General features: G+C 36.5%; 1 protein-coding gene across 2 annotated transcripts in view; it reads left to right on the top strand.

Moving 5' to 3' along the window:
• Positions 1-16,110, top strand: part of necab2 (N-terminal EF-hand calcium binding protein 2) — a 111,907-nt gene that overhangs the window by 33,563 nt on the left and 62,234 nt on the right. The gene's annotated exons all lie outside the window — the stretch shown is intronic.

The raw sequence follows: 16,110 nt of genomic DNA on the forward strand, positions 1-16,110 counted from the left end.
TTCTCACCCTCATGTTGTTCCAAATCCGTAAGACCTTCGTTCATTTTCGGAGCACAAATTAAGATATTTTTGGTGAAATCCAAGAGCTTTCTGCAACTGACACGTTCAAGGCCCAGAAAGTAGTAAGGACATCATTAAAATAGTCCATGTGACATTAGTGGTTCAACCTTAATTTTATGAAGCTATGATGATACTTTTTGTGTGCAAAGAAAACAAAAATAGCGACTTTATTCAACAATTTCTTTTTTTTTCCCTGTCTATGCAGGGTCAGAAAGCTCTTGGATTTTATCAAAATTATCTTAATTTGTGTTCTGAAAATGAACAAAGGTCTTACGGGTTTGAAACGACACAAGCATGAGTGAATGACAGAATTTTAATTTTTGGGTGAACTATCCTTTTAATATCTTAAACATTGCACTCTCTTTAACAGCATGATCTAACTGCACTTGGTAACACGCAATAAAATTAGACATGCCAAAGCAACTCAACTCATGCAGTTAACGAGTGAGGAACAGCGCACATTAGCATACTAAATGTCAGTTTTCTTTTTACCATATGTAAAATATGATGTTGACGGGAGGCGCAAAGAGTCACTCCACTGGCATTTGCAATGTAATTGCTCTTGAGTTAAGCAACATTCAACTCCACAGTTTTCAAAAATGAAAATTCTCTCATCATTCATCAGCCTCATGTCATCCCAAACCTGTATGGTTGACTTTCTTTTATGGAACATAAAAAGAAGATGTTGAAAAATGTGTCACTTAAGACATTTTGAAAGTATCTTATTGAAACATTTAAAACAGTTTAGCTTTTTTATACTATTATAAATCTTCTTTTGTGTTCAGAAGACAATCAGACAAGCTTAGGATGACATGAGGATGAGTAAATTATCATTTTTTAAAAGGAGAACTCCACGAACAACAATTTACAAATAATTTACTTACCCCCTTGTCATCCAAGATGATCATGTCTTTCTGTCTTCAGTCGTGAAGATATTATGCTTTTTGAGGAAAACATTTCAGGATTTTTCTTCATATAATGGACTTCAATTGTGCCCCTGACTTTGAACTCACAAAATGCAGTTTAAATGCAGCTTCAAAAGGCTCTAAATGATCCCAGCTGAGGAAGAAGGGTCTTATTTAGCGAAACGATTGGTCATTTTTTTCGAAAAATAAAAAATTACTTTTTAAGCACAAAAGCTTGTGTAGCACAGGCTCTGGGATGCGCGTTCTTGAATGATTTGTTCATCTTGAACGGATCTTTAATGTGACTCAGGAAGAACGAGTCGTCTCGGGGAGTGATTCGTTCAGTCGTGCATGCGCAACATCCTATTAGGTTCTATACTGAAATTAGTTCACCTGTTTCGAGTCTTCAGATTTTTCTGAGTCGTTTGTTCATCGTATGGGGCTGTCACGTGACAAACGTCTTGTTTGTAGTGTGATCGACGTTTGTGTAAGCAGTAGATGTGTTAGGAAAGTAACACGTAACATTTTAATTATATTTTGCTAAAATGAACGAAATGACTTGAAAAAAGATTTGTTCATTTTGCTGAACGAGCCTCAAAGGTCTGAGTCAGTAAAATGATCCGAACTTCTCATTACTACTACGAATCTCGTCTAAGTTCATCGTCTGTGTACTCCGGCTCAAAAAGGTAGAGAATGGCGGAAAACTCCATCTTATTTTCTCCTGCAACTTCAGAATCGTCTGACATCGTTGTAGCTTTTTGTTTGTAAACAGTTTTTTTTTTTTTCAAGTCATTTTTTGTAAAAAAAGTTGCATGTTTGCTTTGTAAACACTGGGTCTGTAGTTTCGCCTACGTTCGGCGTGACCTTTTGACATGATTCAATAGTACGTGAACGTGCATCCCAGAACCTGTGCTACACAAGCTTTTGTGCTTAAAAAGTATATAAATTTTTATTTTTCGAAAAAAAAGACAGATTGTTTCACTAGATAAGACCCTTCTTCCTCAGCTGGAATCGTTTAGAGCCTTTTGAAGCTGCATTTAAACTACATTTTGTAAGTTCAAAATAGAGCCCGACCAATAAAGGATTTTGAAGGCCGATACCGATACAAATATTTATTGGTTTTAAAATCCAATATTCCGATATATCGGCTGATATTTTTAAATTTTTTTTTTAAGTTTAGGAAACGCGCAACAAAACATTAACAGATTTCCCTAACATTAGTTATTTGTAGTTATTTATGAGTTTTAACTATTATTTAACTATTATTTATGAGTTCATTACTTTATTTAGGCAGAATAAGTTCGTTGTGGTTTCCAAGCTCATTAATGTTAACGTTAGCGGTCTTCCACTGATAGTGGCATTAGCTAGCTTTGTGGTTAGCTAGTCTATGATGAGCCATAATTTAGCAATGGATAACGTCATACTGCAAATTGTAAAGCATACATTTTTAATATAACAGGCCAAGGAGAGATGATATGTCTCATTGCTGTAACTGTCACTCTATTAAAGAAATACTTCAGTCTCATTATCAAAAGTTAAAAGGACAGTCAGTCAACTACACTGTAACAACGTAACATAATTACTAGCTAATTCCGCTTCACTCTCGGCTTATTTAACAGCAGCAAAACTGGACATGATAGTCACGAATTTTGTCATGCTTATTTGAGTTAAGAGAACTGATGGGGATGTTCTTTTAATTGTTATTCAAGCAATGTATGTCTCGTGACCAACTCACCATGAACACACTTCACCGATGATCTCACTCACGGATAACTGGTTCTCTCTGCCCGACTCTGGCTGGATCAGCAGGTTGCAGGATGTGTGGCGCGTTATACACGAGTGTTGCCAACAGGGACGGTGTAGAGTGCCCTCTGGTGGACAAACTATACAACGCCAACACTCATGACATGGTTGAAGGGTGTTTCGTCTGTTTTTATTTTATTTTTGAAATATTCATTTATCGGCCATTATAAATGCCGATACCGATAGTTTGGAAAATGCCTAATATCGGCCGATGATATAGGCCTGCCGATAAATCGGTCGGGCTCTAGTTCAAAATCAGATTTTCAAATAGTTTTATCTCTGCCAAATATTGTCCTATCCTAACAAACCATTTGGCTTTCAGATGATGTATACATCTCAATTTAAAAAAACTAACACTTATGACTGGTTTTGTGGTCCTGGGTCACATTTGTGAAATCTACTAGCAGTTTCTCCATGAAAATTGTTTCAAAGTAAATCCTACACCACATTTTTAGTGCATGCTGGAAACTTGAAATCAGTTTCAGTAATGCTATGTTAATGCCAGCCTAAATTATTCATGTAGCCTCAGTGCAAATGGATTAAGTAAACTTCTGTTTTACAAATTTAAATGAATTGAGTGCAATTAAATTAAGTTGTGACAGGATGCTGAATAGATGTGTTGCATTAGCTCATTTTAATTAAGTAAATTGAGCAAGTAGCACAACTCATTTTGGAGTGCAGGAATGAAGTTCTTCTCCTAAACTCTTTTCACACTTTATGAGTGTATATGAGCGAGTTGGTGGAAATGGCTGATTAGTTAGCTCTTTAATTTAACACCTTTAAAGAGGATTTTGAACTTATTGTAAGTTCACTTTGGATAGTGTCCCATATTAGTACAATTTCTCTAATTTAATAGCCAGTTTCTTCTCTTACTGAATGTGAAAGATAATAGATCTCTGAAGGAAAATTCTCACAGAGATAAATTTTATCTCTCAACCATATTTCTCCAAGGAAACTTTTAGAGCAAAACCCCTCCAGGATACATAAAAAAGACATGTTATGCATTCCCAATGAAATGTATACAGTGCACTAAACACCCACTGACTTTATACCTGATTCTATGCTGACACTGAATGTTGAAGAGTGAATTTCAGTCTGCGTCTAGTTTTAAAATCCAGATGGCTTTCTTCCAGATTGAACCTCTGAGTATACAAAGTGGACATTTGCCAGTGCCACATATTGGTGCAATGCAGATGTCTTCCTAAAAATGTTAGACTTTATTTTATTAAGTAAACATGTAATGCACATTTTTTTTATAAAGGCAATAATTTCATGCTTCTAAAAAACCAAACATTGTACTTTCTTCTGAAGTGTATCAACGAATGCGTTTTACGAGGAAAGTCCCTGTTATAGTTTGCTTTAAGCCAGTTGTTTCATTTCTTTAATGGCCCCTTAGCACTTCTGGCGTTCACAGTCATGAATCTCGTGTCCTAATAATTAGCCAACTGCAGCATTGAGCTGCATATTCATCATACTGCAGTCTGCATTACATTAGAGATGGGATTCATGGACTTTATTGACCACAAAACAGGCTGAACTTACATTAGTCGCTTGGCAGACTCTTCATCCTTGACTGATGGCATTGCTTTGAATGGTGCAGTACTAATAGAGCCCCACCCGTTTCCCACTGGGCCACAGATACACTCACTCATACTCACAGACATACTCAAACAAGCTTCAGTTTGAAACGTGCATCTAACACTCTTCTGAATTGGCTCTTTTGTCTGAGAGGCAGAAAATTATGCTTCCTGTAATTGTAACAGACTCTCCAGTGCCAGTTTGGAGAGTTTGTCATTTGTAAAATACAAATGAGACAGGAAAGCTTACTAAAACAAATCCATTGAAGCTAAATTATATATTTATATTAGAGCTGTCAAATGATTAATCGTGATTAATCGCATACAAAATAAAAGCTTGAGTTTGCCTAATATATGTGTGTGTACTGTGTGTAATTATTATGTATATATAAATACAAGCACATTCATGTATATATTTAAGAGAAATATGTTATTTATGTACAACATATTTTTATTTAAAGGGGTCATTGCATGCCCATTTTCAACAAGTTGATATGATTCTTTAGGGTCTTAATAAAAAGTCTGTTATATACTTTGGTTAAAAATTCTCAATGGTTGTGTAAAACAACACTCTTTTTATCTTGCCAAAATCAGCTCTGCAAAAATCATCCTGTTCTGGTCGAGGCTGCTTTAAATGCAAATGAGCTCTGCTCGCCCCGCCCCTCTCTTCTCTCTGTCTTTACTTTAGCCACATTTAGCCGCGTTTAGCTGCTAAACTTGCTAACTAGCACTTTATTAGGAAAGGCGATCGCAAAGATTCATAAAAAAAACCTTATACTCACTTCTGCTGTAGTCTGCTGTATGTGAAGCTGGATCATGAATGATTTGCACAAACATAGATAAATATATGTAGATCGGGAGGCGCATTCCATTCACAAACGAACGTAATCTACTGCATCTTCAGCGACTCAGATGTCGGGAGTAGATGACGACCACGTACATCCATCAACACAACACCTCAATCACTCAATCGGAGATATTCTTGTCTAACTTACATCCCTGCTTCGGCAACGAAACAAAAGAGGGCAGACTGTTACAGGTGATCTGAGGTAAAACGCTCATGTCAATCAACTATCATGGGAGCGGCCTCTGTCGGTGTGACGCAACAACGACAGGCATCTGAGAATGGCTCGATTTAAAAAAGGGGATATTATTTTTACAGATTCATTAAAAACCAATGCATGAATGTGCTTGCATTTATATATACATAATAATTACACATAGTACACACACATGTATTAGGCAAATTCAAACTTTTATTTTGCATGCGAGTAAGTTGCCAGCCCTAGTTTGTATTTATATCAGAGGTTGCGCTAGACTTCAACATTGTCTGTCATTTTGACGGACAGGGTTGTAAAAATTCTGTCATTTTAAATCACCCGTCATTTTAATTTTCATATTTTAATTAGAATAACACAATTTCATTAGGAAATTCAATCTATAAATACTGTTTTGGCACTCTTTAATGTGCCGTGATAGATCGTTGTAGCTTCTGTGTACTCGGATAAAGGCTAGAAGGAATACAGCTCTAGCTACTGGGCATGCGCACATCAATCTAACATTATTTTTCTCACACTGTACAACAAAAATACTGTTTTTTTATTATAGTAAGGGCTAAGCTTAGGGTTGGGGTAGGTGTAGACGTTAAAAAAACACAGTCTAATAGCTAGAACAATTCATTTAATTGTTAGTTTCTTCTAGTACTCGCCTGTGCGTAATCAAACGCATAGGAAAACATTCGTGATAGTTTCGTTTTTGTTCTGTATCCTGTGCTTTGCTGCTACACTGGAGCACCAACTGGACAGGGGTGGGAATTACAGCTACAATTTTACAATAGATTACCCTCAGCGTAATCTGTCAAAATGACGGATGACCTTCAGATTTTTCTGTCACTGATAAAAAAATTCTGTCAATGACGGAGAATTTTCGGTTAACACGAACTCTGATATATATATATATATATATACATATTAATAACATACAGTATGCCAACTCGAATGCCAACTCGAATGCGTCATGGTACTCTTGTGAACACGTTGACTAATAAGGAAGAGAAGAAATTGTTGAATAAAGTCATTAATTTGTATTTTCGCAGCTTTATAAAATTATGGTTAAAACACTGATGTCAAATGGACTATTTTATCGATGTCCTTACTACCTTTGTGGTTCTTGAACATGGTAGTTGTGTTGCTGTCAATGCAGGGTCAGAAAGCTCTCAGATTTAATCAAAAATATCTTAATTTGTGTTCTGAAGTTATTAGGGAAAATGTGTTAGTCTCTGTGATCGGAATTTATGCCAGAACATCCAAGGGACATAATTTCCAGGCAGACTGGAAATTGCGTAGAAGCCAGTCAATCAGATTGGTCCTGCCGATTTTCCGATATCGCTCGCCACTTTTGTGTGAAATATGCATCAGACAGTGAGCAAACTGTGGTCTGCGGACAAAGCTCTAGGGACCGAAACTCATTTCTCAACAAAAAACTGTATTACTTTCTCCACGGCTGTTTCTCTTGAGAAGGTCATTGGGTTGGCGCAGAGCTACAGTACGTCTGAGAGCGTTGCTTTCGAGATTTTGCAGATTTGTAGCCCTGGCTTTTCTGTGCTAATGTACTTTTCTGGTGGCTGGGTCACACTAATAGGATTTCCATGTGAAATGCCCACTCAGGCAGCTGAGGTTAATGACTCATTTGAATGAATTGTGATTGAATCAGATTTGTTAGATGAAGCATTAATTGATTCTGTCAGTGGTGCCGGGGATTAGGATTCACTCTTATTCAATCAGATTCTGGATCAGTTCTCATGCAGCCGTCCCTTATCTGCTTCACAGAGACAGAGTGCGGTGGGCTATTACATGCGCCGTTGTAGATGTCTTCGTAATGAGGAGTTTAAACATTGCTCCTTAATTTGTGTGTCATTTGAAGAATTGATGGAATATTGTTTTGAGTTATCGTGTAATGTCTATATGTTCCATTTGAGCGTAAGTGCCTTTACAGGGTATTCCGTCATCTTAAGTGAGATTCCAGTGTTCAGCTGGAAGGAACTGAGCGATTGAGGTGTTGTAATGCTGGATGTAATAATGAACATAGTGGTCGTCATTTACTCCCGACATCTGAGCCGCTGAAGATGCAGTGGATTACATTTGTTTGTGAAGGGAATGCGGCTTCCGATCTACATATATCCGTCTATGTTTGCACGAATCATTCGTGATCCAGCTTCACTTACAGCAGAAATGCATATAAAGGTTTTTTTTTATGAATCTTTGCAATCGCCTTTCCTTATAATGTGGTAGTTAGGAAGTTTAGCGGCTAAATGCAGCTAAAATAAACAGGCTCGTCACTCCACAGAGAGAAGAGAGGGGCGGGGCGAGCAGAGCTCATTTGCATTTAAAGGAACAACCCCTTAGAATGACATGATTTTTGCAAAGCTCATTTTGACAAGGTAAAAAAGGTGATGTTTTACACAACCATTGAGAATTTTTAACCAAAGTATATTATAGACTTTTCATTAAGACCCTAAAGAATCTGAAGGTATCTGATGACCCCTTTAAAGCAGTTTAACATAAGGCAGCAAAATAACAAAGTGTGAATAAAAATTATGGGGTATGAATACTTTTGCAGGGCACTGTAAGTGTGTGAGTTGTTTACTAACTTTTTTTAACTAGTCTTCCCATTAACACCATTATATTGTTCATTCAAACTGATTTGTGAATGCGGAATGCACATGAACACGAGGCAGGATTTATCACATGAACCAATCACTGCCGAACATAACCAATCATTTCCAATCATATCATCACATGACTTTCCCTCATTCATTCTCAATTACCCCCCACCAAAGTCACTGCATGCTTTAGGGTGTCTGTTAAAACTCAGTGGGCTCAGGGGAGGTGAAAGAGACTCCTGCTGTAACTTTACCCACTGGTGTTGCTGTTAAATTGCTATTAAGTCTAATATTATGGTAAAGTATATATTATGTCGTCATCATACCTCAAACTTCAATATGTATGAAGTTTCATTTGTGTATGATGATGTTGCAGTCAGTTCCAAATTAACACATTTTGTCAAGTGAAGTTAACTTCAGCGGATATCCCAAGCGTTGGGAATAGTGAGCAGTGAGCACTGCAGGGACCCCTTCAGTTATAACGCAGCTTTTATTTGCACAGTAAATTGTTATTGTAATGCCAGATTTGACATTCTGCTCATTTGAGTTTGCTCAGTGAGTGTTTTCTTCTTTGTTTTAAAGCTAAACCAGTACGATGCCGCCAGAGAGCTTGAGCATGTCGTACAGTCTCTGTAACACCTATTTGTAATTTGGCTCACTGTGCACAGTTACGCTGTTTGCAAAACTGACGACATATGGAAGTGGGAGGATGAGTTGGGTAAATGTTTAGCATGTGCTGATGGGTCCTCTCATGCTGCCATCACACTGTTCGGACATATGGCTGAATCAAATCCCAGCAGACTTCAAAGGTACCGGTGTCCACCTCAGATGGCCAGACAGACAGGCAATCTGAAGGCAGATAGATTAAATGATGCTTTGACAGACAGGCTTACGGTCAGGCGGCCAGGTAGGGCTAGTTTTTTTTCCATGCTGATCGATGTTACTGAGCGAGAAAAGCTGACAGGCCTGTGAAAGTCTCTTTTACTGTTCATCCATCATTACTCTCAGAGTGGTGTCTTTGGGATGGGCCAGAGGGAGTGTGCGACGTTCATATTAGTTTAGCTTTTGGTTTTATTACTGTTTTTGCCATGGATAGATGGGCAATGCAGGTTTATACGGTCTTAGACTTCTGCATCAGCATCCCAAAAATCTCCAGCATCATTACTCTGTGAGGAAAGGGTCACAAAATATGTGATGCTTCTGATGCTTAGGACATTATTTTTTTTAAACAGCCGGTTGTTTACAAGGTTGCCAGGTTTTCACAATAAAACCCGTCTAATTGCTACTCAAAACTAGCCCAAAAGTAGCCCAATCGAGTTTTGAGGGAGGTCCCCCGTTAAAAATTGTGTTCCAGGGGGTAAAATACTTGGTTTCCATGGTTCCCCTGGAAAAATGAGCATTCCAGAGGCTAAATATTACATAATTGGGGCCGCTTCAACCCAAAGACTTGAAAAACAACCCACGGCAACAGTGTTAAAGTAGACCAATTCTGTGGGAAAACTGCAGACTTGGCAACACTGGTTGTTTATAACCATGGGGAAAGTCACAGTGACAAAGTAGGCTTTGGATAATGAAAGAATAAATACTTTTCTTCTACAATGTGATTTGAAATGAGTGAGGATCAGGGATATTTATATTATAAGATCAAATGATAAGTTTATTTAAAAAAACAGTTCTCGCTATTAAAGGATTAGTTCATTCCAGAATAAAAAAGAATTTACTGATTTCAGCATGATAGACGTAATAATCAAAACCAAACTGATGTTTTTTGGCACAGTATCTGAGGCAGGGTTGCCAGGTTTTCACAACAAAACCCGTCTAATTGCTACTCAAAACTAGCCCAAAACTAACCCAATTGCATTTCGAAGGGGGTCCCCCATTAAAATTCGCATTCAGGGGGATAAAATACTTTTTTGTCAGGATTCCCCTTGTAAATTCGCATTTTAGAGGCTAAATGTGACGTTACTGGGGTCGCTTCAACCCGCAGACATGAAAAACAACTCGTGGCAACAGTGTCAAAGTAGCCCGATTCCATGGAAAAACTGCAGACTTGGCAACACTGATTGTTTATAACCATGGAGAGAGTCGCAATGACAAAGTAGGCTTTGGATAATGAAAGAAAAAATTCTTTTCTTCTACAATGTGATTTGAAATGAGTGAGGATCAGGGATATTTTTTCAGATTTTGTGAATTATAAGATTAATTGGTAACAGTTTATTTTAAAGACCAATTCTCACTATTAAAGGATTAGTTCATTCCAAAATATAAATATTCCCCTAAAAATCTATTCACCCCATGTCATCCAAGATGTTCATGTCGTGATTTCAGCGCAATAGACATGATAATCAAAACCAAACTGATGTTTTTTGGCAGAGTATCTGAGGCAGGGTTGCCAGGTTTTCACAAAAAAACCCACCCAATTACTACTCAAAATTAGCCTAATTGCATTTCGAGGGGGTCCCCCAATTAAAATCAGAGTTCCACTGGTGAATACGTATTTCAGGGGCTAAATATGACATTATTGGGGTCACTTCAACCCGCGAACATCAAGAACAATCCGCAGCTACAGTGTTAAAGTAGCCCAATTCCACAGGAAAACCACAAACTTGGCAACACTGATCTAAGGTATGAGCTGCAAAGGCACAGCCTTATTCTGGAAAAGAGGGTAAGGAGCAGCAGCTCATTTGCATTTAAAGTGACATGCACAAAAATAGTGAGTTCCACTCAAAAAAGGTTTTTTTTAAAAATGATATAATAAATGAGCTGTGGGGTATTTTGAGCTGAAATTTCACACATTCTGGGGAACCTGAGATTTATTACATACTGTAAAAAGGGGCATAATAGGTCAACTTTAATATGATTGTAGAAGTCAACCGCATGTCGCTGGTGTGGAAAATAAGAAAGGACAAGCAAGGGAAAGAGACAAACACACTGAAAGAGAAAAAATGAGAGCAGGCGTGTGTACGATTAAGACATCTCCGATCCCAAAGGTCTGCTCCTGTTCTTTTGGTTACCATGGCAACATGTACCCCAGTTCTCCCCGAAATGCGGTGCGAGTTGCGAAAGAAGAGATGGGAAGGGACGTGTTTGTAAGAAGGTGCTAAGATGTGCTGGGGCCATTGGTTGTGAAAAGTGCTAATTGCCTCTCTTTCATAGGAAGCAGTGAGGTCTGTGACAGTGTCCAGTCCCTGCAGACTCTTGCCTTCCTACACACATTAACTAAACTTCACCTCTTGGTCCATTTCCACCTTCCCAAACCCGTGTGATCAGTTGCTGGCCCTGCTCCCAAGACAGAGCAACATTTGAGTTGCCTGTTTGTTTTTCTCACCACCAAATGAAACTTTGCACTTTACTGAAAGAGAGTTTACATTATCTAGAAAGATGCAGCTTTTCTGTCCGTCATGCGCCATTATATTAAGTATTTTTTTCCTGTCTACATTCTGACTGCAACTGGAGTGGTTTATGTGCCAAAGTCTGCATCTCTGGAGAACATAATGGTGACAGAGAAAAGATGAATAGAGAGAACATTATAAAGGGTCATTATATTCCTCGACACTGTAGTCAGAGACAGCTAGAGGCAAGTTTGCCTTGCCCAATATTTTGGAAAAGGAATGTGTGACAGTGGTCAATAGTCATCCATCAACTGACTAGTCTGTGTTGATTTATTATATATATAAAAAGTATACAGACACACACTATGATTCATTAGTTCCAAGAAGACTTTTAGATTGTTACAAAGCAGTTCAAATTTAAATGCTGTTATAGGGAACTTTCTGATCATCAAAGAATACTGAAAAAATGTATCATGGTTTCCACAATAGGTAGAAATATTAACATTAACATTAACATTAACATACAGTTGTTAACATACTGTTACCATAAAGATTGTAATGTTTTTTTTGCTAAAACTTTATTTAACAGACATGCATTAAATTGATTAAAAGTAATCAAAAGTTTCAAAAGTTATATTTAAAACTGTATTAGAATAGAGTAGAATTTTTCACAATATTACTCTTTTTTTTTATTAAATAAATGGAGCATTGGTGAGCATAAGTGTCTTCTTTTAATCACAGGAAGAAATTACATTTTAAAATATAAAAAATATATAACAGTTACATTTTAAATTAAATTAGAATAGAAAATAATTTTTCACAATATTACTCTTTTTTATTAAATAAATGCAGCATTGGAGATCAAATTACACTGGAATAAATTACATTTTAAAATATATAACAGTTATATTTTAAATTGTATTAGAATAGAACACAATAGAATTGAATAGAATAGAATTTTTCACAATATTACTCTTTTTTTATTAAATAAATGCAGCTTTGGTGAGCATAAGAGACTTTTAATCACAGGAATAAAATACATTTTAAAATATAAAAAATGTATATGACAGACAGTTATATTAAATTGTATTAGAATGGAATAGAACAGAATAGAATATAATTCTTCTAAATATTTTATTAAATAAATCCAGCATTGGTGAGCATAAGAGACTTTCATTCATGAGAATAAATTACATTTTACAATATTTAAAAATTTATAACAGTTATATAGCATATTAGAATAGAATGGAATTTTTTATTAAATAAATGCAGCGTTGGTGTGCATGAGAGACTTCTTTCAATCACAGGAATAAATGGCATTCTAAAATATGTAAAATATCTAAAAGTTATGTTTTAAATTGTATTATAATAGAATAAAATATAATTTTTTCAGTATTACTCTTTTATTAAATAAATGCATGGTGGTGAGCATAAGAGACTTCTTTAAATCACAGGAATAAATTACATTTTAAAATATATAACAATATATAACAGTTAATATTTAAAATTGTATTAGAATAGAATACAATAGAATATTTTTTTTCTCAATATTACTCTTTTATTAAATAAATGCAGTGTTGGTGAGCATAAGGGACTTCTTTCAAAAACATTAAAAACTTTTACTAATCCCAGACTTTTGAAAAGTAATGTATATATTCATTTCCAGTCTTGCAATGCAAAAAACTTTAAAAAGAGTACTGTTAAAGTTTCAAATAAGCTTGGGTTTTAAGGCTTTAGTTCTGAGTAAATGAAAAGCTGCCGTTGTCATGACACTCTTCCTGTGTCAAATGAGACTTCGCACTTTTAAATCCCACTGAAAGGCCATTCACATTATCTGGAAGATAAACCATTTCTGTCCATCAAGCAGCATTACAGTAGCCCACCTGCAGTTTAGGTGAGTACAGCAATTTCGAGGTAATTGCGCAGCAGGACTGTTCGCTCTCTTAAATAGCTCTGCAAGAAGATAAAAATCGCTCTTTCCAACCCGCATCATGCAAACAGTGATCATCGACATAAAATGCTGGTTGTATAAGATTAATTTGTCAACCTAACCCAGTGCAGATAGGTTTATTGACTCATTAAGATATATTACAGAGGTAATGTTACTGTTGCGCATCAGCTGTCACTAGACCACAAGGCTGAACGTAGATATTGGGCAAGTAAATGTCTGTTTCCTGAGCAAGCGCTCCTTCCAGAGGAACAGAGAAGAAAAGTGGGTCACTGCCTAATTAAGGGCTAGGTTCCCCGTGCTCCTCAACCTTGCATAGAGAAGGGGAAAGACAGAAACGCGCTCCTTATAAGAGCTATGGTTCAGAAAAAGATCTCTTTTTGATTTTGCCTCCCTTCCACCTTCACTCTAACTGTGACAGAGCAAGGATGAGAACATTATGGAGGTACAGAAAGAAAAGCACAAAGGTAAAGATATGGTAGGGTGTTTTATATAAAGAGCAGAATGGATAAAGGTCATGTATAAATACATGGCCGTGTGTTGGAGGTGTAAAACTGCATTGACAAGCCATAAGTGGTTCTCATTTCCAGTAAAAGCTTTTGGATTTAGAAACTACAATCCAATAGTTGCTTTGGAACCACTGATTGGCTGCACTTACTTTCATATTGTATTTCGGCTTTAGTTTGTCCAATAAGCGCAAGTCTTAACTTCAAGGACGAATGCAGGCTGATGAATATTTCATTTCTCCCAGCAGTGACTCCATCTGAGACTCCTATTTGTAACAGCCCCCTTTTCTCACCAACCTTTTCTTGACCATTCCCCATAGAGGAAGCCAATACTGTATATTCTCCTAGCAGCCCCATATCTGTCGTCATTGGTGATGCCTAAAAGTCAGTAAGGTTTCATTTAGCAGGGACACACAGTAAATTGATCAATAGTGAGTGTAAAGAAATGTATAAAGCTACGAAAGATTTGTATTTTAAATAAATGCTGTTCTTTTGAATGTTCTATTGATCAAACAATGCTGAAAAAAATATATCATGGTTTCTATAAAATATTCTACAGAATCCATCATGAGGGACTCATATGCAACTATTACAGAAGGTTCAAACACTCACTGATGCTTCAGAAGGAAACACAATGCATTAGGAGCCAGGGGTGAAAACTTTTGGAATTTGAAGATCAGGGTAAATTTAACATGTAAGTATATTCTGTAGCTTCTGAAGGGCAGTACTAAATGAAAAAAAAAAAAAGAAATTTAGGCAAAATTAGAAAAATGTACACATCCTCATTCCGTTCAAAAGTTTACACCCCGGCTCTCAATGCATTGTTTTTCCTTCTGAAGCATCAGTGAACATTTGAACCTTCTGTAATAGTTGCGTATGAGTCCCTCAGTTGTCCTCAGTGTGAAAGAATGGATCTCAAAATCATACAGTCATTGTTGGAAAGGGTTCAAATGCACAAAAATGCTGAAAAACCAAAGAATTTGTGGGACCTGAAAGACTTTTCTGAAGAACAGCATGCAGTTTAACTGGTCAGGACAAACAAGGGACTCATTAACAACTATCACTGAACAAAAAAAAAAAACAGCTGTGGATCATTCAGGTAACAACACAGTATTAAGAATCAAGTGTATGTAAACTTTTGAACATTTGAGTCATTTTTATAAATGTAACTATTATATTTGTAAACATATTTTATGTTAAATATATTATTCAGGTCAGTACTAACATGCATTTTGTATGATCCATCTTATTTTGGTGAAATAATTAACATTTTGCAGATTCTGCAACGAGTATGTAAACTTTTGACTTCAACTGTATATGTCTACATTAATAATATAATACAATTTGTTATGAACGTCCCACAATACCATAGTGCAGATAGTGTTACCACAGTAAATCCATGGTAAATGATAGCGATTTGTAGATTGAAAAGCCTTCTGGCTGGATCGTTACACACAGTGTTTCTCCTGTTTGTCAGCGCTGTTTCATCAGACTTTAAACTAGTTTAAATCACAGATTAATTTGTGTTCTTCATTTCAAGTGCTTCACACTGGATCTCACAGCACTGTTTAGTGCTCGCATAACCAAGACTCATCAATGGGTAAACACATCTGCTCTAGGAAACTTGCATTGTGCTGCCGTTTAAACTTTGAGCCACAAGGATAAATGGTCTGTGTGGCGCGATTCAAATAAGTAGCGCTGTTTTGTTCTGCTTTTGGCGCATAAACATTATATTGAATATTTATCGAACTCTTGTTATTGTTTTATCGACAAAAAATATATCACTATAATTATCATTTTATCATTCAGCCCTACTTCACAGTAACAAAAAAAAATATTTGTGTCAATTCTGCATTAAGAATGACACACTAGGATTATTCAAAGATTTTGATATGCATCTGTAGAGAGAATAAGTATACTGTAAGTTTGACAAAAGGCTGTACAAAAAGAGATTGTGCAGAACTCCTATACTGTATATGGAGATGGTTTGGGCATTTATTATGTTAATTGCTAACCGTGGGCTCTTGTTCCATCATTAGGAATAATCCAGATTCATCAACATTAGAACGAGGGTTAAGAAGAAATTAATGTGCTTACGCACCTAAATCTATCGATTTTGTGTGAAAACATTTTCTATGCATATCAGTCAGTTTGCTTTGTCGACATGCAGTTAATAGTGAATATATAGATGTATTTTAATTGTAGACAGATTGTAATGATTGTATTTGTGATGCTGTGACTGACGGCACTCTGTTCTGCCTGTTAAGATGTAGTTACAGAAATACCCATGGTGCCGATACGCAGTACTGTCTGGGGTG

The sequence above is a fragment of the Labeo rohita genome, chromosome 18 (genome assembly GCF_022985175.1).
Source record: "Labeo rohita strain BAU-BD-2019 chromosome 18, IGBB_LRoh.1.0, whole genome shotgun sequence".
Lineage (NCBI taxonomy): Eukaryota > Metazoa > Chordata > Actinopteri > Cypriniformes > Cyprinidae > Labeo > Labeo rohita.